The sequence below is a fragment of the Suncus etruscus genome, chromosome 17, assembly GCF_024139225.1.
Source record: "Suncus etruscus isolate mSunEtr1 chromosome 17, mSunEtr1.pri.cur, whole genome shotgun sequence".
In the NCBI taxonomy this organism is placed as follows: domain Eukaryota; kingdom Metazoa; phylum Chordata; class Mammalia; order Eulipotyphla; family Soricidae; genus Suncus; species Suncus etruscus.
In genome coordinates, this window is record NC_064864.1 from 45,244,610 (window position 1) to 45,271,119 (window position 26,510).

Below are 26,510 nucleotides of genomic sequence, written 5' to 3' on the forward strand. Positions count from 1 at the left end.
GTTTACTATGTCAGCCTCTCACCAATCCACTCACCCCCCCGCTTAATTTTCCTTGCAAGTACCATGGTATTTTTTGGTTTGGGAGCATTTCTGTCAGTTAGCATTGTCTATAAGGGAGAAAAATTCGAGTAGTGAAATTATATATATTTAAATTGTGTTCTTGGTTCTGTTAGGGTACTTGGTGGATTCCAACCCCCACTCTATTTTATTGACTTCTCACTGTTGGTGATTATGTAATTTTAATTTATAAAATTGAGAATTGAATATCAATGATGTATGTTTATAGGAGGAAGACAGAATGAAAATCTTCCTAGCAACTGAGAGTAAAGGTTGATTTATTTATTTAAAGTTCAGTTATACCAAATTGTAACCATAGGTATATATTGGAAATATAGGATATATATGAAAATATGATATAAGGTCATGAAAGACATCAGTGAGTTACATTTTCTTTTTCTTTTTAAAAAAATTTCATTGTTTTGGGGCCACACTCAGCTGTATTCAGTGCTTACTTCAGCTTTTTGCTCAGGGATCATTTGTGGTGGGACTTAGGGGATATTATGGGGTGCTGATGATCAAACCTAGATAAGACACATGCAAGGAAAGGGACCCCTCTCAACTGTCCTATTTTCAGCCCTGAGTCATTTTTTTTTCTTTTTTTTTTTTTTTAACCAAATCAGTATTCATTATCTGGCTTTTGGTAGACTTAAATTTTGGAAATTTATGAGAAAACTTATAATGACCTATGAGTCATTAGGAACTGCAACTTAATATAGGCTATATAAATTAATTTGGTTACCTTCTAAAGATGTGCAAAATAAAGTTGTTTTCTTGATATTAACAACTGATAAATTGAGTTTTTATGTGTATTTTGCTGGGCATTGACCCCAGGGCCTCACACATGCAAGGCAAATAATAGTCAGGTTGGGGCTGGAGGTTAAGGTGGTTTTGTATTACTTTTCACTGAGCTGGTTCATCCCCCATTCTAGTATGATCCCAAAACACGGCCAAGAGTGATCCTTGAGGACAGAACAAGGAGTAACTCTGAACACTATCAGATGTGCTCAATCCCCACCCTCAAATGCAGGTTAGGTTATCCTTTTCCATCAAAATTAATAGAATTTTTTCTTAATATGTAAACTAATGGAGATCTTCCCTTATAATCCTATCATCTATACACCATGAATATTATACTTCTATATAAAACTCAAAGACCAAAGTCACTTCCCTTCTCTCAATTATTCCTTTTCCCTACTTTCTTGCCATCCTATCATCAACATTTTAGTGTATTTCTTGGAATTCTGTCAAGAGATCTCATTTTTATTTTTTATTTTTAGTGATAGATTTTGAGAAAATATTCATTTAGACATGTATTGACTTTTTAGTACACTGACTTAATGCTGATAGCCTCTGGAGTCCCCCCATAACACCCTTTTATTGGAGGGGATACCACATCTGGTGGTTCTTATAGAATACCCCTGGCTGTCTGCTTGGAGGTTTTTCCTGGTGGTGTTGGGGGACCACATGTTGTGTCAGGGATTGAACTATCATCACCTCTGTGTAAGGCAAATGCCTTAACTCTCTCTGTACTATCTCCAGCCCCTATCACTCTTTTGAAATTAGCTCAACTGTGCAGGTTGACATTTCAAAGCCCTCTTGTTAATTTTTCATGCTGTTTTTCTCTATTGTTTAATCTGGAAGAGAAATTTTTATTCTTAGAATTTATATGGATTTTTGTGACAATTCACTCACTAGTACTAGTTTTGACAATATCAGAAGCCTCGGCTCATAAGCTTTCATGAATACATATGTTCTTAGTCAGATGGTGTAAGTAACTGAAAAATCTGAAATGTGAACTCTTATGGGGGGAGAGTGTGGCCCACACCTGGCAATGCTTAAGAGTTACTCCTGACAAACTTGGGGGACCATACGGATATCAGGGATTAAATCTGGGTCGGCTGTGTGCAAAGCAAATGCCCGGCCAAGGAGCTCTTCTTTTGAATTTTGCAGTCAGTACCCATGAGTTCAGAATTTTGCATACAAAATTTCTTTCTTGTGACATGACTTCAGCTTGTAAAGCAAATGAACTGATGCTTTTTTTTTGTTTTGTTTTGGTTTTTGGTTTTTGTTGTTTTGTTGTTTTGCTTTTTTTGGGGGGTTGGGTCATATCCAGCAGTGCTCAGGGGTTATTCCTGGCTCTACACTCAGAAATCGCTCCTGACAGACTTGGGGGGCCATATGGGATGCCAGGATTTGAACCATCATCCTGCATACAAGGCAAATGCCCTACCTCCATGCTATCTCTCCAGCCCCTGATTTTAATGATGGTTCTACTCTATACCTGGTTTCTATATAACAACTGTACATTATGCAGTGTCTTAAAATTCTAAAACTCCATCTCCCCTATAAACTTACCAATATTTGTTCCTGTTGAGTTCTTTTCCAGTAAGATTTGATTCTTTTTTTTTTTTTTTTTTTGGTTTTTGGGCCACACCCTGGGACGCTCAGGGGTTACTCCTGGCTATGCGCTCAGAAGTTGCTCCTGGCTTCTTGGGGGACCATATGGGACACCGGGGGATCGAACCGCGGTCCGTCCTAGGCTAGCGCAGGCAAGGCAGGCACCTTACCTCCAGCGCCACCGCCCGGCCCCAAGATTTGATTCTTAACATAAGTTTTAAACTAGATGTCCCTTTCATGAAGGCATTTTCTTTTTGGTTCATATGTATAATTAAAGAAATGCCTACCTGGTTGAAAGACCAAGAACTTCCCTCTTAATTTCTTTTTTTTTTTTTTAAGTAAAAACTGATTTTATTTGGAAGTACTGAGGAAGGGGAGGGAGAAAATGCCAAAGAGAGAGTGATAAGCAAGCCCCAGTACATACTCAATGTAGAGTTATAGCCCTTAGGATGGGCTTGGATGGTGGTGGACACATGGAGGGACCTTTCTCTGCCATCCCAGGACACGTGGCTCTGCAACCCGCTTCAGCCGGTGGGTATCTGGGTCCAGGAAAGCGGCGGGTAGAAATCTCACTCACAAGCAGGCTTCAGGAAGTATCAGCTTTATTCATGCCCTATCCACCCCATGTGTGGTCAATCTTAACCATTTATGCATGCTATCCTTAGCTTGCCCTGCGTCTTAGCCTTTTCCAGCCTGTTAGCTCTCCTGTTACCTCTCCATGCTGGCCAAGCTTTCTAATCCCCTCGGTCAAAGGCCTTATCTAACCTTCCCAAGACCCCTCCCAGAAGTGGGAGGAATCTTGCAGGTAAAATTACACATAGTAATAGGAACGGGCAGGTCTTGCAGGTAGTTACACGTAAATCCGGGGTGGAGTCACTCTCATCATGAAAGTAGGAAAGAGGAGGCCAGAGCGATAGCATAGCGGTAAGGCGTGTTTGCCTTGCATGCAGCCTACCCCAGATGGACTCTGGTTCGATTCCTGGTATCCCATATGGTTCCCCGAGCCTGCCAGGAGTGACTTCTGAGCACAGAGCCAGGAGTATCCCCTGAGCGCCACAGGTGTGGCCCCCCAAAAAGAGAAAGAACACATCTCAATATGTCACATAGAGGCGACATGTGATTGGACATCATGTGCCCAGGCAATACATTTGTCCCCTCTTAATTTCTTAATAGAAATAGTTTTTATCTTATAAGGACTATTTTTTTTTATTAGTGTGTATGAGATCTAGTCCAAGGTGAGTGATATCACCCAAGGTGAGTGATACCCATGGAGGAAGTACTGCAAAGAAGGCAAGGGGTGGTAGTAACCTTGGGCACAGTTGGTGGCAGTTTATTCCTTTAAAGAAGGTAGATTTTTCCAGAGGGAGCAGGATGAATTTTTTCTAAAATAAGGGCCAAGTTCGGGAAGCAAATTTGGGGACCTTTGATCTAGTCCTTTGTACCTCACCAAATATATACTTATTTAAGTACGAAGGAATAGGGCAGAGAAATAGAGTGAAGGTTAAGGTACTTGTCTCACAAGTACAGCTCATTTCTCCTCCCCATAGCACTGCTGCCCAAAACACCATTAGGGGTCCTCAGACTTTTAAACAAGGGGCCAGTTCACTGTCCCTCATACTGTTGGAGGGCTGGATTATAATTAAAAGAAAAAACTATGAGCAAATTTTTATGCACACTGCACATATCTTATTTTGAAGTAAAAAAAAAAAAATAGCAGCAGCAAAAACACCTAGCGGGCCAGATAAAAGTCCTCTGGTTGCCACTGTTTGAGAAACCCTTCAGTCTAAATAAATAAACAGTGGTTTTGTTTTTTGGTTTTTGTTTGTTTGTTTGTTTGTTTGGTTTGGTTTGGTTTTGGTTTTGGGCCACACCCGGTGGTGCTCAGAGGTTATTCCTGGCTTTGTGTTCAGAAATCACTCCTGGCAGGTTCAGGGGACCAAGACTTGGGGGACCATTTGGGATGCCAAGGATCATGGCATGCAAGGTAAAAGCTCTACCACTGTGCTATTACTCGGGCCAAACAGAGATGTTTCTAAGTATGGAACCAGATAGTCATTATCATTTTTGTACAAAGAATTTTGTGTTCCTTTTCTCTATTTCTATTTCCTAAATTTTGGTTTTGGAATATGTTCCTAAAATCTATCCATTTTCTGTTTGATGAATCTTAGTGATGAAAGACTTTTATCTTTTTCTTCTCTCATCCCACTTCACCAGTTTTATACTATAAGATATTTGAAGAGGTGCAAGAAATATAACAAAAAAGAATGGAATTCATATTTGAGACTATGAGTTCAATCTCTTGCACCTCATTGAACCTGTGTATTGCCAGTGTGGTCCTGAGGCCCCCAGTACTGCAGCACCAGGCCTTCACCATGGGTCCTCCTGAGTGTTGCTCGGAGTAGTCCCTTAGCACTGCTGATGTAGATCCTACTTTTTTTTTTTTTTTTTTTTTTTTAGTTTTTGGGCCACACCAGCGTTGCTCAGGGGTTACTCCTGGCTGTCTGCTCAGAAATAGCTCCTGGCAGGCATGGGGGACCATATGGGACACCGGGATTCGAACCAACCACCTTTGGTCCTGGATCGGCTGCTTGCAAGGCAAACGCCGCTGTGCTATCTCTCCGGGCCCGATCCTACTTTTTTTTTAAGTCTAAAGATAATATGTTTATTAAGACACTGTGTTTGAGTGCTCGCTTCAGCAGCACATATACTAAAATTGGAATGATACAGAGAAGATTAGCATGGCCCCTGCGCAAGGATGACAAGCAAATCCGTGAAGCGTTCCATATTAAAAAAAAAAAAAAGACACTGTGTTTGAGCTCTAGAGAGCTGTGTTGTCTATCTCAGTTTTTAAGTAGACCTTCTAGAATGGACGATATCATCCATTTCAGTTATTTGTCTTGCATACTGCAGACCTGGATTCAATCCTTGGCATCTAGCCTGGTCCACTGAGTGCAGAGTGCAAAATAATTCCTGAGTGCAGAGCTAGAAGTAACCCCAATGACCACTGGGTGTGGCCCAAAAACAAAACAAACAAACAAAAAAAAACCCCAGAAACTCAGAAAAACAAAATAATTTCCTAACTTATAAAATTGGTCTTATAAAGGACTTGTGATGACCTCATAGCTCTGTGTTCCATTGTTATACATATGAAATGGCTGGGGCAACATGAATCAAGGGTGATGATTCACACCTTAGGTAATTTTTAATAAGTTGTCTTGAAAAAACTCTTAGATTATAATAAAAAACAAAATGATGAGGGGCCAGAGCGGTGGCGCAGTGGTTCCTTGCTGACCTAGGATGGACCTCTTCAATCCCCTGGCATCCCATATGGTCCCCCAAGCCAGGAGCAATTTCTGAGTGTTTAGCCAGGAGTAACCACTGAGTGTCACCGGGTGTAGTCCAAAAAACAGGGTGGGGGGGGAACCAAAATGATGGGTATTAGAAGGGAAGAGGAGATAAATAAGGTAAAGGGATCAATTGTATGGAGGTAGACTGAATTTAGGCTTTTGATGGTAATCAAAGTGTATATATTCAGATGTTCTACATCTGAAATGTATACTTAATTTATTTTATAAAGTGATGCTACTGCTAATTAAAACTGGAATATAAATCTCATCATTTTTGGAGGGGAGTGTGTTTGGACCACACCTACTGTGCTCAAAACTTACTCCCGACTCTGCACTTAGGGATCACTTCTGGCTCAGGGGAATATATGGAAAGCCAGGGATCAAACCTGGGTCATTCTTATGCAAGCCAAATGCCCTACCTACTATACCATTTGGCCTCTATAAATCTCATCTTATTGCCTGTATTGTAACTTACACATTCATTGGCTGCTTTTCATACCAAAAACTTTTCTTTTTAATTTTTTTAATTTTGTCTTTTCAGGGGATAAAGGTTCCTAAAAACCAGCCTCTGATTATACTTGCATATAATTTTTTATTTGTATGTATGTTTCTAAGATATTGATTGGTTGTGAAAACATAATGAGACCTCAAAATTAATAATTGGGGCATGAAATCTTCCTGTTTTGAGATGGGGAAGAGGAAGATTGGGTTAGGAGTGAATTATTATAAATAGGTTCAAAAGAAATAAAATAAAAAGAAAATAAAAATAAAATGAATTTGTATGTTCAATTTTCCTAGATATTCTTTTTTTTTTTTTTTTTTTTTGGGTCACAGCCAGTAACACTCAGGGGTTACTCCTGGCTCTGTGCTCAGATCACTCCTGGCAGACTCGGGGGACCATATGGGATGCCGGGATTTGAACCACCGTCCTTCTGCTTCTAAGCAAACGCCCTACTGCTGTGCTATCTCTCTGGCCCCATTCCTAGATATTTTTATTGGGCAACTGTGAGATAGCTGGCTATGTTCAGGACTTAATCCTGGCTCTTTGTTCAGGGGAGCATATGGGATTGGTGACTTTGAAACCCAATTTGGCTGTAAGTAAAGCCTTACCTGTTAAACTATCACTGTGACTCTAATTTCCTAGATATTCTTTTGTTTTTCTTTCACGTTGAGCCCAAAGCCTTCTACCATATTAAACTGCACAGTTACCATCACTGCATAATCATCATGCCCAGTATTTTTTCCCAGTAAAACTGGCACAATTTTAAAATTAAAATAAGTAAGCTTTTAGGGGCCAAAGTGGTAGTATAATACAGCAGAGAGGGTACTTGCCTTGCATGCTGCAGACCTAGATTCTAGCCTAGTATCCCATGTTGTCCTCCAAACTCCACTAGGAGTGATCCCTGAGTACAGAGCCAGGAATTAACCCCAGAGTACAGCTGGGCTTGGCCCCAAAATAAAAAACGTTTTTTCATAATAGTTCTGATTTTCTTTTTAAAAACATTTTTTTGGAAGAGGGGTAATAAACACTTCAATGATTATGTGGTCTTCAGAGCATGAGCTGTATGTGTATCTGCCTGCCTTCCTCCCTTGCCCACTCCCTGATTTTCGGGCAGGGGGAGGGTTAGAGCATACCTTATAGTGCTTAGAGACTATTGTCAGATCTGGGTTTGGGGTGGCTGCTGGTGGTACTTGGAGACTGTGCAGTATAGGGATTGTCTCTCTAGACTAAACCGAGATATTCTCTAATAGATTTTTTATTTAGGGCATTGAAGGGTAGGCCACACCCAGCAATATTCAGGAATTACTTGTGACTCTGACTCAGGAAACTCATGATGGCGCTCAGGGTATCATATGGGAATCTAGAGACCAAACTTAGTTGGCCTTGTGCAAGCCAAGCACCTTACCTGCTATCCTATTGCTCCAGTCCTAATAAAATATTTTAATAAGTTAAAATTGACATAAATTTCATGCTCACATGAAACACTAAAACCATGAAAACAGCAATGTTGAATTGTTTCTAAAGAACATAAATTTAATTATGTTTTATATTTCAGATATTTCTTTCACTTTATCCACATTTTTCTTAAAATGTTTCAGCATAAAAAATTTAATTACAAAGGTTTTTTGTTTTTTCTTTTAATGAAAAACCTGGCAGCAAGCCAAAAGGGATATATATATGTATATATAAACTGTGCTCAAAAGAAAAGGGGGTGGTGGGAGAAATGGTTCCTACAGTGTTAACTATGGAGTATGTAGCGTGACTCTGTAATGCAATATCATGGCAGGGGGTATAATACTGTAAATAAGATGAATATGCCACTTGTGGATTAATGGGCAACCCAAAGAGTGGCTTTATTTATATGTATGTGTGAGGTTCATTTTCAATTTATGTATATTCTTTTATTCTTAGGTGACTGCAGTACATTGAAACCTGACAGTTTAATTAGGAAACTTTACCAAAAAATCAATTTCTTATATTATGTCTTATTTAGGACTAGTTGAATGTCACTTTAGACCTTAAAATAAAAAATGTGGAGGAAGGGCCCGGAGAGATAGCACAGCGGCGTTTGCCTTGCAAGCAGCCGATCCAGGACCCCAAAGGTGGTTGGTTCAAATCCCGGTGGAGGAATTCTTCACCTCCTCCCCATAATACTTCAGGAATAGGAGGTAGGCTCTGAAATTAAACCTAAGAAATAAAGGGTGGGACAGGTTTGGGCCACACCCATTGGTGCTCAGAGATCACTCCAGTTGTGAGGGACATCTGTGGTCCTAAGTATTGGACTGGAGTCAGCCACAAGCAAGGTGACCATTTTAACTGCTGTACTAGTTTTTGATCCAAAATAAAGAATTTTTCTGGAGCTGATGAGAGAGTACAACAGATAGAGTACTTGCTTTGTTCCCAGCTGTCAAGGGTTCGATCCCCAGCACCCCATATAGTCCCCAGAGCACCACCAGGAGTAATTCCTGAGTGCAGAGCCAGGAGTAACCCCTGAGCACTGCCAAGTGTGGCCCCAAAACCTAAATAAGTAAATAAAGTCCAGGAGCTGGAAAGATAGTATTGGGTTAAGGCTCTTGCATTCCACCTCCCCACCCTGTGCCCCCAGCAGAGAACCCAGAGTGGCTCCTGCATAAATCTGGGTATGGCCACAAACTTCCCAGTAAGAAAACAAATTTCTAATAAAACATAATAATTGTTTGTTTATTTATTTATTGGTTTTGTGCTATCTCTCTGGCTTTAAAATACAGTAATTGTATTATCGAAGCTTGGCCATCTTTTTGCATTATTATTGTCTATTTAAAGTGTGTGGCAGGGGCCGGGCGGTGGCGCTAAAGGTAAGGTGCCTGCCTTCCCTGCGCTAGCCTTGGACGGACTGCGGTTCGATCCCCCGGTGTCCCATATGGTCCCCCAAGCCAGGAGCAACTTCTGAGCGCATAGCCAGGAGTAACCCCTGAGCATCACTGGGTGTGGCCCAAAAACCAAAAAAAAAATAAAAAAAAATAAAGTGTGTGGCAGACAAGAGCAAAAGGTTTTTATTATACTCACTTAAACTTCACAATAATTTCATTAAACATACAACCTTTATATTACATTAAAAATAATTACAGAGGGGCCGGAGAGATAGTACAGCAGTAAGGCTTTTGCCTGCATGCAGCCAATTCAGGATGGACAGTGATTTGAATTCCGACATCCCATATGGTCCCCCGTGTCTGCCAGGAGCAGTTTCTGAGTACAGAGCTAGTAGTAACCCCTGAGCACCACCCGGTGTAACCCTAAAACAAACAAACAAAAATCACAGAGGGGCTGGAGTGATAACATAGTGGTAGGCCTTTTGCCTTGCATGTGGCTAACCTGAGACCAACCTGGGCTCAACTCCCAGCATCTTATATGGTCTTCCAAGCCTTCCAGGAGCGATTTCTAAGCACAAAGCCAGCAGTAACCCCTGAGCAATGCCAGGTGTGCCCCTCCCCCAAATAAACACAGTAAAGCAGGGCTAAAGCAATAGTACAGTGGATAAGGCGCTTGCCTTGTGACAGGGCTGATCTGGGTTCGATCAACGCATCCTATAGATCCCCCAAGCTCTCCAGGAGTGACTCCTAACTTCAGAGCCAAGAAGTAACTCCAGAGCATTGTAATGTAGCCCAAAAGAAAAATAAAACACAGATCAAGCAACTTGTTCAAGAAATTGAAATTTGAAATCAAACTCTTAGCCTCTATAACCATGTGTTTTTATTTTTAACCATCTATATTATGAATTTTAGGAATTTATGAATTTTTATAAATTATGATAAATTGGGGCTGGAGTGATAGTACAGTGGGTAGAGCATTTCCCTTGCACGCGGCCAATTCAGATTCGTTAGTCTTTGACATCCCATATGATCCTGAGTTTGCCAGGAGTGATATCTGAGTGCAGAGCCAGGTTTAACCCCTGAGTGCCACTGGGTGAGACTCTCCAAAAAACATACAAAAATAGAAATTACGGTAAATGTATAGTAAACTTTACCTTAATGCTTTTAATGGTGTTTTTTAGATGTTAACAATTTATTAGTAGTAATCAAAATGTGGAAAAACAAGTATGCAAATTGGTTATATAAAATCAGGATCCCGTAATTGTATTCTCTTGTTTTTAGATTATTTTTCCTTTTGGCGTTCAATATGAGATGATAAAAATTAAAAATATCTCAATTAACAACCATAAAAAATATAAAACTATTCATTGAGCCTTGAATCTTTTCTTGCTCTTTTTAGGCATTCCTTTTCAGACTTTGATTGTATGTAATAAAGCTGTTGCTTAATTAATGCCAAGGTTCTGATGCTGTGGCTAACACAAAAGAAAATAAAGTGGAGAAATCAAGAGGTACAAACATCAAATAGCTTTGCTGTCATGTTAATTTAGATCTGCCATTCTTATTCTAGCTCATGATATATGACTCCCAATAGATGCTAGGTGAATTGAAAGAGAAGCAATAGCGAATTCTATCTTAGGAAAAACACAATTCATGATTGAGGCTCTCAGTAGATTAATGAATAACTGTTTTCAGACAATATTTTATCCCTAGTTTGAGCTGCCCTTGGAATGACTGCAGTAGTGGTGTTACCGTGGCCAGCAGATTTGTTGCAAAACCAGATTAAGTGGGATCTTAGCATCATGACTTCATGGGTCTATTCAGGAAAGACCTAGGACTGGCATCCATGGTCAACTTTCTTAGCCAGAAGAGTGACTTATGTGTAACTAAGAGTACTAGAGGGGAAGTTTTACTGACTCATTTTCATCCACATTTAGAATCCCCCCACCAAAAAAAAAAAAGTAAAATATTACTTTAGTAGCTATTAAATTAAGTCTCTTAATTATAAGCATACTTTTTTTTGGTCACATCCGGCAGTGTTCAGGGGTCACTCCTGACTCTATGCTCAAAAATTACTCTTGGCAGGCTCAGGGACCTTATGGGATGCCAGGAGTAGAACCACCATCCTTCTGCATGCAAGGCAAATGCCCTACCTCCATGCTATTTCTCTGGCCCCGAATTATGGGCATACTTTTTAAGATACCCATCTATATGCTTAATGGCTGAGCATGTGACTCAGTGGTAGAGGACATGCTTGCATGTGTGAGGTCCTGTCTTTGACTGGGGAAGGAAAGTTGGTAGAGAAACATTTATTTCATATATAACTCAACAAGATAGTTTCTTCATTTTAAAATGCAGGGTGGTGGGGCTAGAGAGGTACTACAGTGTGAATAGGACACTTGTCTTGCATAACAGACCTCAGTTCAATCCCCTGCATCCCATATGGTCCTCAGAGCACCTCCTGGAGTAATTTCTGAGTGCAGATCCATGAGTTATCCTGGATCATCACTGGTATGGTCCCAAAAAATATATTAATTAAATTAAATAAAAAGCAGAAGGGTGAAAATAACGTAGTCTTCACTAAAATGAGCTTAATGTTTTAAGGTAATTCTACATGATTTTTTTTTTTTTTTTTGGTTTTTGGGTCACACCCGGCAGTGCTCAGGGGTTACTCCTGGATCCATGCTCAGAAATCGCTTCTGGCAGGCTCAGGGGACCATATGGGATGCCGGGATTTGAACCAATGACCTTTTGCATGAGAGGCAAACGCCTTACCTTCATACTATCTCTCAGCCCCTTTCTACATGATTTTTATTCTCTTCTCCTTTTTTGATTCCTGAAGCCTAAATTTGTTAGCTAGTTTTAGTTTTATATTTGTATTAATTTTAACAAGAATGTTGAAAAGCTGTGTTTCTTTCAGAGTTGGAAGATTTGAAATTCAATAATGAAAAATGAAACTATGTTTATTTCTGGCTGCATTCCCAGATTATTATGTGCATTATAATCATCGAACTTTTTAGAACCTTCTCAAATGCTATGTGGATTTCTTAGGATTACCACATCATATCTAAATATTCTTTTTTTGGCAGTATCCAGATATGAGTGGAAACCCTGATAGAATTTCCAGTGGTTAAGGTATCAGTAAAGATGGGGGTTTACCATCACAGAAAGGAATATAGGTTTCCCTTTGAATAGGTCTTTATTGTCTATTGTCCAGGGGGTTATTTAATGCTAATAATTACTTCTTTTAGAATTAATGGAACTAGGTTAAGTGCTTACAGCCAAACCTTCACCACCACGAAAGAGCAGGGTGCTCCTAATACTGACCTACTTCACTCGCACACAGTACTATAGGCACAATGGTTATATAGCTATGGGAGGAAAAAGAATGGAGGCCTGAAGAAATTTTTAGTAGGGAGGGCTTTGGTAGCTGTTTCTTTATTGGTGAGTCATAATGTTGCTACAAATTAAGAATAAATATTCTGAATTCTCTAATATTACAGCAGTTATAACCATTTTCAAGTCTCCTTTCTAAGTAGATATTTCTCTCCTAGCTTTCTATATTGTGAACTTTACAAAACTGGCTTAGGCACTCTATTAATTATTTATGCCATAGCAACAATTAAAGCAAATTAAAAATAAAAATTGCCATCTCGCTCTTAACCGTAGGCAGAACCAAACTGTGTCAGCTCCGTCAAGGCCTCTTGTGTTTCCTTCCTTAAAAGTGCTAGAGGGAGCTCTAACCTTGTCAGAGGAGTAGTGTCAGGGAACAATGTCTGTGGATGGCCGCAAAATTGCAAGTGGAGAGAAGGGGCTAATACTCCCTCATAACAAAAATTTAAGATTAAAAAAATTTCAATTGATTCCCCTTGTGATACACAGTTACACAGTTCCTGATTGAATTGCTTTCATTAGGATTTTCTTAATATCAGAAAATACTAGTTAGGACTACCGATCTATAACAAAACTTCAGTCACATAGTGATCTCTCTTAAATTAATATACTAATCTTCCTTGTATAACTAGAATTCAAAAGAGTCATATTTGACTCAGGAAAATTTAACATACCTGAAAATCACTTTTTTTTTTTTTTTTTAATAAAGGCATGCTCCTGCCCTGTCATGCTCAGGGGGGCAGAGCCATGTGGAGGTTGAACTCTGAACCTTCCACATGCAAAATATGCTCTCTACCTTTCTGACCTATCTTCTGGCTCCAAATATTTGAAATTATCAATTATTAAATAATTTTGCATGCAGAAAAGTTTGAATGACCTATATATCTGTTACTGAGAATGATATATCTTTTCTATCTTTCTTATTGTTTGTTTTTGGGCCATACCTGGTGATGCTTAGGGGTTACTCCTGGATCTGTGCTCAGGTGACTATATGGGAATCCAAAAATCAAACACGTGTCAGCCACGTGCAAGGCAAATGCCCTCCCCACTGTGCTATCACTCTGATCCCTGAGAAAAATAGCATATCTTTGATAGCACATAGTAGGATGTGATGCTATGATCTCATGTAAACCATAAGGCTGAAACAGTCATGCAGCAGGTTGGGCATTTGCTTTGCATGTATCTGACATGGTTTCGATCCTCAGCACTGCATAAAGTCTCCTAGCCTGCCAGAACTCATCCCCGAGCTAATAAGCACGCCACTGGATTTTATCAAAAAAAAAAAAAAAAAGGAAGAAAGAAAGAAAAGAAAAGAACAAAAAGAATCACAGTAAAATTTAGCTTCCAAAAGGAATGACACTTGGCATTAGGTTAATTTTTCTATTAAACAATTCAAGAAGATAGAAAAAAGCAAAAAGATCTTGAAATATACTTAATAATATGAGTCTGTAATATGGTATGGTACATTTGCATGGTTTTTTTTTTCAATCTTTCAGAACTGTATCCAAAATATAGCCCCCAATATTAATGTACTTAATATATTTCTCTAAGTTAGTAAGATACCTCTATAAATTACTTACATATTTATTTAGTTATATATTATTATATAGTATTTTTAAATATAAAATTTTGTATAGATTACTTATATAATACTTTAAAATATAAAACATAATGCAAATTTATTTATATTTTTGTTTGTTTGTTTGGGGCCACACCTGGTGATGCTCAGGGGTTACTCCTGGCTATGCGCTTAGAAATCGTTCCTGGTGGGGCCGGAGAGATAGCACAGAGGTAAAGCGTTTGCCTTAGACGCAGAAGGACGGTGGTTCAAATCCTGGCATCCCATATGGTCCCCCGAGCCTGCTAGGAGCGATTTCTGAGCATAGAACCAGGAGTAATCCCTGAGCGCTGCCGGGTGTGACCCAAAAAACAAAAAAAAAAAAAAAAAAGAAATGGTTCCTGGCTTGGGGCACCGTATGGGATGCCAGGCTAGTCCTAGACTAGTGCAGGCAAGGCAGATGCTTTACTGCTTTCGTCACTGCTCCAGCCTCTATTTATTTATAATTTTTTTTAACTTTAAACACTATGATTTACAAAATTACTCATAATAGTTGTTTATGTTATATATGTTTCAGTATTTTTTTTTTTTTTTTTGGTTTTTGGGCCACACCCTGTGACGCTCAGGGGTTACTCCTGGCTATGCGCTCAGAAGTTGCTCCTGGCTTCTTAGGGGACCATATGGGACGCCGGGGGATCGAACCGAGGTCCGTCCTAGGCTAGCGCAGGCAAGGCAGGCACCTTACCTCCAGCGCCACCGCCCGGCCCCTATGTTTCAGTATTAATCCCACCATCAGTGTGACTTTCCTCCCAATTTCCCACCTACCCTGCAAGTACGCTACCTTAGCAGGCACAAAATAATTTATTTTATATTGCTTTTTATAAAAAATGGCTAATGGAATTATTGAAAAATACTTTAGCAAAAGAAAAAAATTGAAAATTGTTATCTCACAATTTATTGAGAGATTTCATAAAAGTCTTTGAGGATTTACTAAGCTATTTGTTGCAGTTGCGCCTTCTATGTTATTGTTTTTGTTTATTGAGCTTAGTTGGCTCTATGCTACTTTCCCCATCTCATTTGGTGTGTTCCTACTGAGCTGTCAATATTGAGGAAGTTGGAGGTGTCCCACAGCTACACGCTTCACACTCCCAGGAACTCCATGATCAGTAGAGCTGAGCTATGAGTTTCAGTGGCTTAGCTTGATTTGCTTATAAATAGCACCACAGCCAAACTGAAGTAGCTTGAGGACCCATTCACATCACTATTAATTAGCTATGTGATCTTGAATAATCCTCTGCTGCCATGAGATCTTACCTTTAAAATTAATAGTTAGGGTCTAGAGACAGTATGGGGATTAAAGCTCCTTTCTATTAGGCAAGCGGACCCTGTATGAGCCCTAATACCACCTGGTTCATCCCCCCACCCCAATCAGCCTCCCACTGCATAATACACTGCAGGGTACATTTCTGGCAGTGGTGACTCATCAAATTGGTTGGCCACGAATCTGCATGGAGCAGCTCAAGGCCTCCTGAGCATTGTTCGGGAAGCTCCCCAAATAAAAATAAGTGAGAAATTTGTTTTAGTAATATGAGATAATCTGAGGCCCTGTGGCTCTTATTGTGAGTCTTGATATAAGAATTAAATAGAACTGAGTGAATAATTTTTTGTTTGTTTTTTTGGGTCACACCCAGAAGTGCTCAAGGCTTACTCCTGGCTCTGCACTCAGAAGTTGCTCCTGGCAGGCTCAGGGGACCATATGGGATGCTGGGATTTGAACCATGGACTGTCCTGTGTTAGCAGTGTGCAAGGTAAACACCTTCCCACTGTGCTACCGCTCCGGCCCCCTGAGTGAATAAATTTAAGAAGAGATTTATCATTCAGATTTCTTACAAATACACAAAATATATTAGAAAACTATATAACTCAAGTGAAAAAGAAAAATATTCTGGTTTTTGTGCCACACATAGAAGTGTTTGGGGGCTACTTCAGGATCTGTGCTTGGGGGGTCTTTCTGGCACTGCTCAGAGATTGAATTTGAGATTGAACCCAGAACCTCCTGCTTACTCTCTAGCTCATTGATGAGTTTTTATTGCAAGGCTTGTGCTTCATCTCATTGAGCTATATCTCCAGTCATATGTATTATTTTTATTCTAGCAGTAACCATTCTAGGTCACTACTATAAGAATCATTATTTTAGGAGGCCAAAGTAGTACAGTGGATAGGGCTTTTGCCTTGTACACAGCTGACTTAAATTCAATCCCTAGTATCCCATACAGTTCCCTGAGCCTGCATAGAGTAATTTCTGAGCACAGAGCCAGGAATAATAACCACTGAGTGCTTCCAAGGGTAGGCCCCCCCTAAAAAAAAAAAAGAATCATTAATTTACAGATTAGAAAATTGAGTCACAAAGAGTGAAATGAGTGACTTATTCATGATCACACATCAAGTTAATGGTAGTACTAGAACAGAGTAAGGACCAAATCATGTTATCCCCCCCCCCCACCGCCCCTTATATTATGTTACATAAACTTCTTTAGAACAACATCTGGACAGGCTTCTATAGGACACTTATGGTCTTGGTGCTTATGCAAACTCATTTTTTTCTCCCTTCTTTTTTTCTTTTGCTATACAGAATGTCTTTTGGGGCTGCAGAAATAGTGAAGCATGTAGAATATATACCTTGCTTGCCGTCAGCCTAAATCTACCTGGTTCTGTCCCCAGCAACACACATGGTTCCCCATCACCACCAGTAGTGATCTCTGAACACAGCAATGAGTGAGCACTGAGCACTGCTGGGTCTGGCACAAACACCAAAAACAAAAAAAGGAGAGCAGAAAAGGAAATATGTTCTGTGCTTAGTTTTAGTCATTGACTTGGATAGTCCTTTGTCATTAAAAGTAAGACAAAGAACTAGAATTTCATTTTCTGGAAACTATATATACTTTATATAACAACTACATTTTGAAATGTAGTCTGAAGTCACCAACTTATGTGAATCTGGGCAAGTTATTTTGGTCACCTCTGCTAAAAAAACAGATGCTGCATCCAAACTAAGCATCTCCTGGATAAATTAAGAAAACAATTACCCAAGTATTCCAGAGAGAAATGCCTTTAGTCCCTTGATGCACCAAGGGTTATTAAAGTTTTACCTGCAGATAACCAAGACTTCCAGAAGTTACAAGTCATTTACTTCATTCACTGCAGCTAAGAGAGGCCTGTGCTGATGCCTCATAGGATTATTTCTTGCTGCATTTAACATGCATTAACAAGCATTTGGAAAGAGTTGAATTTCTTCTAGAAAGCTGAGTTGGCTTCTTGAGATTCTATTCCCCAAAAAGTAAAAAAAAAAAAGGAAAGAAAAAACAGGCTCTGTGTTTTTCTAATCCAGGTTTAGATAAAGCTTTCACTGGCTTTCTTAAGAGGTAGAGGTAATTTTTTTTTCCTCTTCATTATTTAAAATTGACCATATTTTTACATGTGTGTCCTGGTTTTAAGTATGTCTCTGTGCCTGCCTCTGGTAGCTATTGTCTCCATCATTTCCTGTTATTTATGGTACAACTTTTTGCTGCTGAAATAAAGGGAGGATATGAGTGGGGGAAGTCAGGAAAAAGATTCTTAGCTTCAATTTTATCCATCCCAGGAATTTTATTTGGGTAATATTAACATTATTTAACATCCAGATGAGCAACCTCTGAGGAATTTATACCAAAAAAGAGCAACTAGATTCCAGACAATTAAACTTTATTAGTTATCCGCCTGAAACATTAAGTAGTGGTTTACAAAATAGTTTTTCATCTCCTCTTCCTCTTGATGTTTATTTTTTATTGTGTGGGAGAGGATCTGTTTGCACAACAAGCATTTGCTTTTCTTGGAGCAAATGAACTTCCTAGGTCCTTAGGTCCTTTACATGTGGTTATATTTATATTCTCCAACTTGTCCCCAGTTCTTCCACTACCATATCTCCTCCATCTCTCCCATAACCCCTTTTCTCTCTCCTTTTTCAGCTCTACACTTTCTTATTATTGCCAATTCTTTTCGATCTTTTATTTTTTTGGTTTTGGGGCCACACCCAGTGTTGCTCAAGGGTTACTCCTGGCTGTCTGCTCAGAAATAGCTCCTGGCAGGCACGGGGGACCATATGGGACACCGGGATTCGAACCAACCACCTTTGGTCCTGGATTGGCTGCTTGCAAGGCAAACGCCGCTGTGCTATCTCTCCGGGCCCAATTCTTTTCAATCTTTTACCTATTTTTATCCATGTGCCAAGCCTTTCTCATCTTTCTTTTAGCCCTAATCACCCGAATCACTCCTCTCTCCTTCCTTCCTTCCTTCCTTCCTTCCTTCCTTCCTTCCTTCCTTCCTTCCTTCCTTCCTTCCTTCCTTCCTTCCTTCCTTCCTTCCTTCCTTCCTTCCTTCCTTCCTTCCTTCCTTCCTTCTCTCCCTCCCTCCCTCCTTTCATTTTTATTGAAGTACCCTGAATCATAATACTGTTAATGTTAGTTTCATGTATTCATTGTTCCAACACCACACCCACCACCAAAGTACCCCCTTGTCCTAAAGACTCCTCCTATTCACCCAACCCAGGTCCCCTTTCCTTTTTTCCCCTTTCCCATTCTTCTGCACTATGCGTCTCTCCCCTCCATTCCACAGTCACGATTACCTGAAGTTCTAAATCTTCCAGAATTAGATTTTTCCTAAGTCAAATGATATCAACAAGTAATACCAATTTCAGCTTGCTCTCAAACATTAATTTGATGGTATAGACAATCCTCTAGATGACATAGAAACTCGACTTCTGGGCTGGTGCAGTAGTATTCCACGTGCCTTGTATGTGGATGACCCAGGTTCCGTCTACTACAGCATCCCATAATGGCCCCCCAAGCATCTTAAGGAATGATTCCTTTTTTTGTTTTTGTTTTTGGGGCCATATCTTGTGGTGCTCAAGAGTTACTCTTGGCTTTGCACTCAGGAATTATGTACAAGGCAAATGCTATAGCCTCTGCAGTATAGCTCCAGCTGAGGAGTGATTGCTGAGTATAGAACCAAGAGTAACTAACCCTCCAGCTTCGTAGGGTATGGCTCAAAGACAAAAATAAATAAATAAAAGAGACATCATACATCATATATTTTTACTAACAATGATTTTTTAAAGGCCAGAAAGGTATACCCACCAAAATTTAAACGTTTTGTTTTGCTTTGTTTTGTTTTGTCTTATGGGTAATTGTTTTTTAGGGACTTTCCCAACTGTACTCAACTGGTACTATACTCAAGAATCACTTCTAGCAGGACTCAGGGGACCATTTGTGGTGCTGGATAATCAAATACAGGTTCAACTGTGTGTAAGTTAAGCACCTTACTGTACTATTGCTCCAACCTATGATGGATAATTTTTAAGTTCTTTGTTTTTCTCTATTTTTAATGTGTCCATTATGAATATTGTTATTTCTTAAATTTCCCCCTCATTTTTATTTAGGCATTATGATTTACAGTGCTATTTGTGATGGCTTCAAATAAGCAGAGTGTCAAACACCACACCACCAAGGCCTTTTCTTTCTATTAGTGTTTTATGGTCCCCTCCCACCAACCTCACCCCTTGGCCCCATTTTTGTAGACTGACTCTCAGGGTATGTTATCACTGTCAATTATAGTTCCTTACTGTATTATTTTTATATTCTACTTATGAGAGAGATTATAATGTATTTATTCCTCTTCCTCTGATTTCACTCACACAAAGCTCTATTTACATTTCTGTAAATTGTAAATGTCGTTTTTAGAAAAATCATTAATAATTCTTTAGTTCATCCCAATAGATTCTTATCTAACAAAAGTAAAAACAAAGTAAAGTGACAAACCACATTTGATGCTCTAGTCTAGTAAATATGAATTTGTTCTCTTCTTTTGGGGGGGGGTTGGGCCACACCCTGTGATGCTCAGGGGTTACTCCTGGCTATGCACTAAGAAGTCACTCCTGGCTTGGGGGACCATATGGGATGCCGAGGGATCAAACCGCGGTCTGTCCTAGGTCAGCCATATGCAAGGCAAATGCCCTACCACTGCGCCACCACTCCGGCCCCTGATTTGTTCTTTTGATGTTCTATTTTCAAGATGGTTATTCCTTGGCCTTTTGGCTGGTGAGCTATAATAGCAGAATAGATGTTTGATTCGGTTCACAAGTTAGAAGTAGACTCTAAATTTTAGACGATCATTTCTTTTCTGTGCCCTCTCGAAATTTAGTGCATATTTAATTTTTTGTAATTGTATACTGTGAGGATGGTGGTTGTGATGAACTTGGAAATTCCATACTCATTTGCTTTCAGTCTGTTATTAGGCTTGAAGGATATGTTGTATACCTACCTCATTGTTAAACTTGGTTTATTGTTCTTTCCACTTTGGCTGTTAAACATATAAAATTCATTGTTCTTGGCCACAAGAAATTCCCAGGTCAGATTCATTTGATCAAAAGAAGACTATTCTTATTCAGGCTAGTTCTTCCGAAGTTGATTAACTTAGGTATGGAAGTGAATATAACACTAGATGAGGTATTGTAGACAAAAGCTATGCATTTATTTCCTAGTATAGTGTACTTGTTTCAGAAAGGGTTAAATGGTGTATCTGATGAATAGTTTTCTTGCTGCAGGGGATTCTGAAGAGAGATCTAGGAATCCTGCAGTTAATTGAATTCTTTAGGCATGGGCTTATTATGGCCACTGAAAAATTTTGACTGAGTAAATTCTACTTTGCTCCAAGATATAGATTATAGTATATGAGAAAACAAGATTTTTTTTTTTTGGTGAGGGGAAGATTGGGCCATATCCAGAGATACTCCAGGGTTATCTCTAGGTCTGCACTCAGGAATTACTTCTGGTGCTCGAGGTACCATGCCGCATATCGGAGCTGGGTCAGTTTTGTGCAAAGCAAACACCTTACCGACACCTTACCTGCTGCACTGTCTATCCCACAGAGTTCTTTAAAGTTAATTTTATTCCTATTTATCCTGTTTGACATGTGTATGTTCAATAAGAAGATAATCTTGAGATTTGATTTTGTATTTGTTTCCTTGCTTTGCCCTTCCCCCAGATCTTTTTTTTTTTTTTTTCCTCTCCCCTCACTTCATCAAGTCTATATCACTGTTACTTTTTTCCATTTTTGCCCCGTCTTGTGAGCAAAGTTTTAACAGTACATGGAAAGTTAACTGCCTGGAGTCTTTTAAATATAAGTAACACGCAACCAGTAATAAGCTGTCGGTTGTTTTTTTGCTGCCTGCAAAGAAACATAAACACAGCGCTCATTTCTGGCAGGTTTTTACTGTCAGAGTTTCTCCTATTATATTTATCTTACAATTTGCCAGGGGGTGAAGTTATTAAGTTTTAGCAGCAGCCATCGATCAAGTTCACAAGTTAACACGATAAAGGCTCTGTGCCACTCCGATCCGGGGAAATGATGATCCTCACTCGGTAATTAACTAAATGAGAAAGTTAAATCTTACTTGAGAGCTGGGAGAGATGAAAGAGAGGTGTTTGTCAGTTTCTCAGTGGAAATTAGAAGCAGTTTTCTGCAATTCCCTAAGCTGCTGCTCTGTCATATTTTACATAAGCACTGGGAAAACGTCTTGTAATTAGTGCTGTCATGGAGGATTTTTTTTTTTTTTTTGCTGAAGGATGTTGGAATAATTCATTAGATTATCAAGAAAGGCTTGTGTCCTGAAATGATTAGCACAGTGAAATTTAAACCATTAACGATAACAAGTTTAGAGCTTGCTGCAGTGCAGAGGCACCCGGGGTATGTCTGTGCCTATTTCAATCATTTCTTATAATTAAACATTATGTCCTTTTTTTTTTCTCCATCACTAAGACCCATCCAAAAATCCTTTTAAGGTGGCACTGTCTACATCAGTGGGTTTACCAGCCTTGGAGGTGTGTGTAGTTAGTAACTATAATAATGCAGCAGTAAATTAAACTGCTGTGAGTTTCTTGGTTTAGAACAAAAGAACCTATCACCCTAGAAGCTTTAAAGTTGAATGAAGGATTCCAAACAAAAAGCCATACAGAATGGACCTCAGTTTTGAAACATAAAAATGTTACGTAATTGTCATTCCTTAACTAGCGCCCCTCCCTCCCCAAAATCTGAAAATAGCCAAAACAGCTTTGTTTTGATTTTGGTAAATTTTTATGATCTTTTTTCCTAGAATTAATAAGTAGAAAACAAGGTTATCTTTAAATAGTCATATATACTGGGACATTTGTGAGCTTGTTTTCTAGTAAGTTTTATTTTATTTAAAAGAATTGATTGCAAGCTTTTTCTTGTTGGTTATTAGAAATCAGACTTATAATATGAACTTTCCTTCTGCTGACAAATCTGTACCTTCCTGTCTTCCACATTCACTAATCAGATTTGACATATTTATGAGTTCACCTAATATGTAATCATATTTAGTAGAAGCTGTTAAAATATTAATGCAATAATCCCACAGAGAAATGTGATGTTTACTTCTGTTGAAACGTATGCCCCATTCTGTATGTAAACCACTAATTTCTTTTCATTTGCCCTCTCATCTTCTCCTTCCCCCCCAAAATAACAGATTACTTCTTTGATCTCTGGAACTTTCATGTTTTGAGGGGGGTTGAGGGCTCCCCATGCTTAGGAAGCTAGGGATAACCCCTGGCTATACTGCTTGGTGCATAGGCCTAAGATGTTTTGGTGCTGAGCCAGTACGAGAGTGCTGCTTGGGCCCACTGGTGCTAGGACCACCACAGCCACCTCAGCACGAGGGCCTATGTGCAGTGTGCATTAGGGACTTTTAAAAACAAGGCAAATGCTCCAACTTTTGCACACTCATAGGTTCAAAGGGATCACACCTGACTCAAAGAACCAAGAAGTCATATAGGATGCCAGGGGATTGAATTTAGGTCAGCATCATGCAAGGTAACCTACTATACTATCTCTTTGGCTCCACAGAATTTATTTTAAAGAACTGAAATGTGAAAAATTATAATCTCTCTTTGGAGTATTCATTATGGTTTCTCTACATATTTAATTGTTTAATTATGTTTCTCTGGAAATGTCCACGTGCTAATGGACTTTATCCCTTCTTTTTTTCTTTTCTATGCAGATGCTTTTGGAGTTCTAGAGTTGTTCAGGATCTTCCTGATAGACCATTTTTATTCCTATGAGTGCCCATGTATCTTTCAGGCATAATGAAATGAGAATGATATGATACCATTAACCTGGTTTAGGGGTGGGTAAGGGTCACATCTAGTGCTTAGGAGCTACTCCCAAATCTTAACTTGGGGGGGGAGGTTAACTCCTGAGGATACAGTGCAGAAGAGCCTAAGATCTTCTGTATGCATAACCTTGTACTCTATCCCATTGTCTTGTTTCAGTAACTCTCTCTCACCATTTCTTCTTAATTAAACCAGAACAATGTTGACTTAAAAATTGAGACCTGGGGGCCAGAGTGATAGTACTAAAACCACTACAGCAAGTACTATTGTTCTTGTCCCCAGATTGCTTACCTTGCATGCAGCTCACCTGGGTTGGATCCCTGGCATCCCATATGGTCTCCTGAGCACAGCCACAAGTACTTCCTGAGTGCAGAGCCAGGAGTAACCCTGAGCCTCACCAGGTGTGCCCCTTCCCCCCCCAAAAAAAAAAGATTTAAAAATTGGAACCAGAGGAGTGAGTTCAGAAAAAGTACTCTTGGGGTCAGAGAGATAGCATGGAGGTAAGGCATTTGCCTTGCATGCAGAAGGACATTGGTTCAAATCCCAGCATCCCATATGGTCCCCCGAGCCTGCCAGGAGCGATTTTGGAGTGTAGAGCCAGGAGTAAACCCTGAGCACTGCCGGGTTGGACCCCCACAGAAAAAAAAAAAAAAGGACTCTTAGGAGGCCAATCTGGGTTTGATCCTGAGCATCCTGTCCATACCTCAAGCTCTCTAGGAGAAATTCCTTAGTGCTAAGCCGGGACTAATCCCTAGTACTACCTAATCGCTGTTGTAGCCCCCAAACAAAAAAAATAAATAAAATTTTACTTTAATTTACACTAACACTAATTTGCAGTGCTGCTTTTTAAAAATATTTACAAAGAAAAAGGGGGGGATTTTTAGGGAGCCATCATTGCTCAGGACATACTCCTGCTTCTATGCTCAGAACTTAGTAATTCTTCTTGGAGTTGGGGGACCATATAGGCTACTGGGGAATCAAACCCTTCATCCACATGCAAGGCAGGTGCCTTACTTGCTGTATTATCTCCCCAGGCCTCCCAAAGAAAACTAATTTAATTCTTTAAAATTTAAATGTTTTTAGATTCTTATTTAAGAACTGACAAGACAGTCGAGCAATTAGAATATTTTTGTTTATTAATATACTTTTATATATATGTTTACGATATACTATACTATATGTTTATTAATGTGCAATTAGTATACTTTTGTTTCATAAGTTCTTGACTGTTTTGGTATGTTTCTATTTTTCTTTTTTTTCCCCTACTTTTCAAAGGATGGACTGTGGAGTCAAATAATCTGTTTCTTATTTGTGTTCATTTTTTTTGTTTTGTGCTGTATGACCTATGTTCCTCAAGAGCTACTGTTCCCTGCTTTGTCCCCTTATGTTGATCTCAAGCATGCTCAGAGTCTACTGCATACAAAGCCTCCATCTAGCTTGTTGGACTCACTGGCCCTGTGTAACTGTTGTTGGCCACAGGAATAAAAGCCTTGATTTTGGCCTCTTGCAGGTTAATAAACCAGATTAAATACTTGAAGGATTAATCCTTCTGAAGAGTTAAATCACTATAGTGAAATAATTGTTCTTTCTAATCCAGATTTCAGTTCTCCACTGGCAGGCGGGCATCTTCTTTGTGAGGGTAAATTCTGAGTACTTCCTAATTTGTTACTTTTTTGTTTTATTTTGTTTGGGGTCTACACCCAATGTTTAGGTGTTACTCCTAGCCATGCATTTAGGAATTACTCCTGGTGGGAGAGATAAACTATACTGGGGAACAAACCCAGTAGGCCTACCTGCTTTGTCTTTATAATCTTCTACTTTTGCTTTGCTCTGTTTAAAGAGCCATGCCCAGAGATATACTCAGGCGTTACTCTTGGCTTTGCCCATAGGAATTATTCCTGCCAGTGCTCTGGATGCTGAAGATCAAACCTAGGTCAACTGCATTCAAGGCAAGCACCTATCCACTATACTATCGCTTCACCCTCCTCTAATCTGCTACTTTTAATTTTAGCCATGACCAGTTTTGTTTGTTTGTTAGTTTGTTTTGGGGCCACACCCAGTGGCACTCAGGAGTTACTCCTGGCTCTCTGCTCAGAAATCGCTCGTTGGGCCGGAGAGATAGCATGGAGGTAAGGCGTTTGCCTTTCATGCAGGAGGTCATCGGTTCGAATCCCGGCGTCCCATATGGTCCCCCGTGCCTGCCAGGAGCAATTTCTGAGCCTGGAGCCAGGAATAACCCCTGAGCACTGCCGGGTGTGACCCAAAAACCAAAAAAAAAAAAAAAAAAAAAAAAAAAAGAAATCGCTCGTGGCAGGCTCAGGGGACCATATGGGATGCCAGCATTTGAACCACTGATCTTCTACATGCAAAGCAAGCGCTTTACCTCCATGCTATCTCTCCGGCCCCTACAGCCATATTCTTTTTGTGTGTGTGTGTGTGTGTGGTTTTTGGGTCACACCCGGCAGTGCTCAGGGGTTACTCCTGGCTCCACGCTCAGAAATTGCTCCTGGCATGCACCCCGGCATTCAAACCGATGACCTTCTGCATGAAAGGCAAACGCCTTACCTCCATGCTATCTCTCTGGCCCCTACAGCCATATTCTTAGCACAGTCCTTTTTCATTTTATTCTTACATTAAATTGATATTATAGTCATTATTTCATTCCATCTACTATGTCATCTTCTAAAGTCAGAATCTTTCCACAAAGTTCTCCTTACGGCCAGGCAGAATCATAGCACTTGCTTTATCTAGTACTTGTACCCATTACCAAATAATATTCCACATAGGGACACTTTCCTTTCTTGACTTACTGCATCCTTCCTTGTAGTTAAGGCAGGGTTTACAGGTAGACTAACAGCCCCTGTCACTTCATTCAGTAGTCAGTTCCTGCTGCAAGTTATAACCAATATGCAGAATAGAGTGCCACATCAGCACACTAAATATTGCTGCGATGGGGAGAGGGGTGCCATTTGGTGTCCACAAGTATCTAGTTTTTCTTGTCCGGCCCAGTGGCAGCTTCAAAGTAATTAGTGTTAATTTTGAAATGCCACATGTAATATTTCAGGGGACAAACATTAGCCTTTGAGGACAGTGTTACAAGTGTTTACCCACTAGTCACCTGACAGTTTCTTTTAGAGCTAGCTTCACTGTTCATTGTAAACAGAAAGGCCAAAGAAATGTGCAGGG

At 39.7% G+C, this 26,510-nt stretch overlaps 1 protein-coding gene and 1 non-coding gene across 3 annotated transcripts in view; both read left to right on the forward strand.

Annotated features, from left to right (window-relative positions):
• Nucleotides 1-26,510, forward strand: part of BTRC (beta-transducin repeat containing E3 ubiquitin protein ligase) — a 240,470-nt gene that overhangs the window by 173,470 nt on the left and 40,490 nt on the right. The gene's annotated exons all lie outside the window — the stretch shown is intronic.
• On the forward strand, nt 5,141-5,247 carry LOC125995320 (U6 spliceosomal RNA). The gene has a single exon (XR_007490864.1). It is a non-coding gene; the product is annotated as a U6 spliceosomal RNA (small nuclear RNA).